Source organism: Mustela nigripes, chromosome 1, assembly GCF_022355385.1.
Source record: "Mustela nigripes isolate SB6536 chromosome 1, MUSNIG.SB6536, whole genome shotgun sequence".
Classification (NCBI taxonomy): domain Eukaryota; kingdom Metazoa; phylum Chordata; class Mammalia; order Carnivora; family Mustelidae; genus Mustela; species Mustela nigripes.
The window spans coordinates 123,756,079-123,761,274 of record NC_081557.1 but is presented as its reverse complement, the minus strand read 5'-3'; positions in this window follow the sequence as shown (position 1 = coordinate 123,761,274).

Below are 5,196 nucleotides of genomic sequence, written 5' to 3'. Positions count from 1 at the left end.
TTTGTTACTAATGTAACCACTCTTTTTTCCTTTTGATTAGTGTTAACGGATTTTTGTCCATGCTATTTTTAATTTATTTCTGTCTTTATATTTAAAGTGCGTTTATTGTAGGTAGCATATAGTTAGTTGGGTTTTGTTTATTTTTGCCAATATGACAAGCTATGACTTTTATTTTTTTTTAAAGGTTTTATTTATTTATTTGACAGACAGAGATCACAAGTAGACAGAGAGACAGGCAGAGAGAGAGGCAGAGAGAGAGAGGAGGAAGCAGGCTCCCTGCTGAGCAGAGAGCCCGATGCGGGACTTGATCCCGGGACTCCGAGATCATGACCTGAGCCGAAGGCAGCAGCTTAACCCACTGAGCCACCCAGGCGCCCCCAAGCTATGACTTTTAACTGAAGTATTCAGGCCCTTTACCTTTGGTGTAAGTACTGATCCAGTTTGGTTTAAAGACCTTTACCTTACTATTTGTTCTGTCTTTTCTTTATTTGCTTGTTATTCATTTTCTCCTTTTTTAGATTATTTTTATTCTATTCTCTGTTAATGGCTGATTAGCTATAACTTTTTATTTTTTATATGTGTTTATTATAGTGTTTGGAATATCTTTAGTTTACATAGTTTATCTTAAGTTAATATTATACCGCTTTATGTATAATATAAGAACCTTAACAGTATACATTAATTTCCTCTCCTCAGCCTTAGTACAGATACTCTATATATGTTATCAGTCATGGTATATATTAGTATTTTTGTTTAGACAGATGCCTATTTTATTAGGGAGATTTGAAAATAAGAATAAAAGTTTTTTTTTATTTCTAAACACATACTATTTCTGATGTTCTTCATCCCTTAGCATAGATCCAGATTTGTATCTGGTATGATTTTCCTTCTACCTAAAAAACATGTGTTAACAGTTTTTGTAGTAAGGGCCTGATTGTGATTTTATTTTTATTTTTGGGATGTCTGGAAAAGTCTTTCTTATGCCTTGGTTTTTGAGAGATATTTTTGCTGGGTATAGAATTTGGGGTTGACAGTTCCACCTCCCACTGCCAATACTTTAAAGATGTTGCTCTATTACCTTAATTATATTTTTCCGATAAGAACTTGTTCTTGTTCTTATTTAATTTTTGTTTTTGTTGTTGTTAGTATTGTTTTGTCTTTTCCCCCCCTCTGGTTCCTTGTCACATTTTCCCCTTTTTAGTGGATTTAAGTCCTTTAATTTTAACATACCTTGGTGAGGTTTTCTTCATGGTTCTTGTGTTTGGAATTTATTGAGATTCTTGGATTTGTGGGTCTATAGTTCTCATCAAATTTGGAAAAAATTTTGTCCATTATGTCTTCCAATATCCACCCCTCCTTCGAGGATCATAAATACATGTCTATTAAGCCAGTTGTGTTCTACAGGTTACTGAAGCTCTCTTTATTTTTTTTATAGTCTTTATTCTCTCTGTACCTTATTTTAGATTGATGCTATATATTTAAGTTTGCTAGTCTTTAATTCTACAATGTCTAAATTGCTGTTTATCCTATCTCAGGTATTTTTTTTTTTTATTTCAAGCATTATATTTTTCATCTCCAAAAGTTTATTTTGGGCCTTTTAAAAATCTTTCAAGTTTGTATTTTACCTACTCAGTCCTTCCTCTACAATCTTGAACATATGAAATATAGTCCCAGTAACTATTTTGATGTCTTTGTTTGACAATTCTATCATCTATGCCAGTTCTGGGACTGTGTTTATTTACTGATTTTTGTCTTTATTGCAGTTTATATTACCCAACTTCTTTGCATGCCTGATTTTTTTTATTTAATTCCAAACACTGTGATTTTTTAACTTGTTAGATGCTTAATATTCCTATAAATATTCCTGAGATTTGCTGTGAAGTGCAGTTAAATGACTTGGTAATCATTTGATTTTTTTTAAAAAACTTGCTTTTAAACGTTGTTATGTAATATCAGAATTATCTTTAATCTAAGGCTAATTTTCTCCACTACTGAAGTGATATTATTGTAAATGCTCTTCCTCGTTTTGATCTTCCTCTTTTGGAAGATCAGCTTTTCCTGATTTTAATCTTCCTGATTATGAGGTTTTCCTTTGTGGCTGTTTGGAACATGAACCATTCTTGGACCTGTCTGAGTTCTGTGTATTTGTGCCTTTCAAGTGGTTCTGTCCCTTTCTTAGGCAAGTTGTCCATAGTCATATGCTACTAAAAACTCAACTGAAAACTTGAGGGGTGTTCTCTGTTGATCTCCATAGCTCTCTTTCTGTGCAGCTGTCTCCTCTCTGGGACGTGGCTTTTTGAACTCCACCTCTCAGCCTCTCTAGACTCCATGTGTCTCTTCTGTCAACTCAAGGTTACTGCCTGGTTCTATTTGGATTCCCCTCCCTGCACTGCAGCCTGGAAAATCTGTCTGGACTATATGCTGGGGCAGTCTTGGGCTTACCTTGCTTGTTTTCCCTCTCTCGGGGCCAACATTCTCTACTTACTTAGCTGATATATAGTGCCTGAATATCTTGTCCAGTGTTTTAGTTTTCATGGTTATAACATTATAATATTAACTGTTTAGTTGTTTCAGATGGTGTGGTGAATCTGCTCCCTCTTACTCCATCTTGGCTAAAGCAGGCATCCTACAGTATCTTTTTTTTTTTTTTTTTTTTTTTTGGTGAGAAAGTTTTTGATGACGAATTCAATTTCTTTACGGATTCAGGAAACAATAGTAACCAAGCCAATGGGGGTATTCATTTCAGTTTCTTATTGCCAGCCTATGTTCATGTCTTCCTGCCTCCTTAGACCAATAGCTTTGTATAATCTAAACCTTTATGAAGTAGTTGGCAAGAGTTTATTTTAATCTTTTCCCATTTTTGCTCTTCATTACGTTTCCCCTTCTTCACATCCTTTTGTTTTCAGATCCATGTCAGACCTTCTTCCTGGCTTTGCTATTACGCTGGGGAAACTTGACTCTCAGAACATTTTTCCCTCATGCTCCAGTAACAGTTACTTATTTTGTTTATGCTAAACAGTGTGTTAAATTTATCTAGAAAATACCCCCCAAAAAATCTACTTTTATTTTTTTTGGCACCTGGCTGCTCTGTATTCTGAATATAAGGATGGGGAATAGAAGCAGACTTTCAATACATGCTCCTGTTTTCAGCCCTCTGTCGTACTATGCTGTTCATCACACCTGGTGTCCCTGAGTCAGTAACCCCTCCTAAGCTCTGAAAGGCAGAATGCTTCTGTCCTTGGCTGCAAAATCTTCATATTTATTCTGGGCTGTGTCTTTTCCTAGCCTGCTTCACCTCTCTCACTTTCCACCTCACAGAACTCTGTTGAAATAGTTCCTCCATTGATAAACTCCCTCATGTCCCTTCTCCCTGCTCTGTTTACCCCTTCCCTTTAAAAGTGATATATTGTGACTTTAATGGGATCTGAAGAATGAGGGGAAATTAATTCCTACGCTCAGTTTGTAATCTTGAATCTGCATGGATTGCTATTTAGTTACTAAAGCTAAGAATTAATTTCTGGAACTTACATTTAATTCTTTAATTGACACTACTGTCCAATTCCTTTCCTTGAAGCTGGACTTTCCTTATTTAGTAACTCTAATCTCAACTGATTTTCCTTCTATTTTTCTGGATACGAATCCTTAGTCTTCACTTCCTTTCTACATCTCTTTACATGTTTTTATACCCTAGACTTATATTCTTGACCTTCTTCTCTGCTTGGTATTCCTATTGAACACTTGTACTTTGATATCTGCCTGGTATTTCAAACTCAGCATACCCCAAAACAAACTTGTCAATGTCCCTTCTAACTCTGCTCCTCACTTATACCTCCTGCCTTGATGAACAGTACTTCCATACTTCTAATCACTAAGCCAGAAATTTAGAAGCCATCTGTCTCCCCCTTTCACATATAGTTGGCTCTCATGTCCTGCCTGTAATATCTCCAAAGTATTCACTTCTTTCTATCCTCTGAGCTTCTCCTTTTTTTATTTCTCTTATTCTTAATTTTTATTATAGGAAAATTTAAACATAGTAAAATGCACCTATCACTCAGTTTCAACAATTACCAACATTTGTCTAATCTTGTTTCATCTCTATGCCCTTCTTATTTTGTCCTTTCACTGGATTATTTTGAAACAAGTTCCAGGTGTCATATCATTCATCAGTAAAAACTTCAGTATTCATTTGTAAGAGGAAAATAGTTTTAAAACATGGGCACAACTTTATCATCATAAAATAATAGCAATTCCTTAATAGTATATTTATATATCCAGTAAATGTTTATATTTTCTTGGTTATCTCATAATTTCTTGTTTTTACAGTAGATTGGCTCAAATCTGGAACTAAGCAAGAACCGCACATTGCATTTGGTTGATATTTCTTGAGTCTCATTTAGTTTAGAGGTTCTTCCTACTTTTTGTTTTGACTTTCCATTTGTTTGCTGAATGAATCAGGTCATTATCCTATAGAATTTCTCACATTGTGGATTTTTCTGATTGTATCCTCGTGGTTTCTTTAAAACTCCTTCTCTATCACTGTATTTTCTATAAACTCATATTTAGATCTAGAAGCTTGATTAGAATTTTTGTGAAAATGTTCTATAGATGGTTCCTATGCCCTTAGGGGGCATATAATATAAAAATTTCTGGTGGCTTAATGTGTTATACTAATCCAGCCATTAAAAAAAAATCCCTATAACCTTTTATCTAGTGGTTTTAACAGCTATTGATGAGTATTGCCTAGGTCCATTATTTATCATTTCTTTTAAAAGATTTTATTTTTATTTGTTTGGCAGACAGAGATCACAAGTAGGCAGAGAGGCAGGCAGAGAGAGAGGGGAAGCAGGCTCTCCACTGAGCAGAGAGCCCTATGCGGGGCTCAGTCCCAGGACCCTAAGATCATGACCTGAGCTGAAGGCAGAGGCTTTACCCCACTGAGCCACCCAGGTGCCCCAAGAGCCTCTCATTTCTTACCAGATTTACTGCAACAATTTCTTAAGATTTCCATACCTATAATTTCTTTCCCTAACTTGACCTCATTATATCCATTGCCACTAAATGGATTTTTGTACCTTGTAAATAATTTCATGATTCCCTTGATAAAATTCTTCAGTAGATTTTTAGTGAATTCACAATAGAATCTAAAATCTGTAGTAAGATATACAAAAGCCTTTACTTCTGGTCCCTGTTTCCACT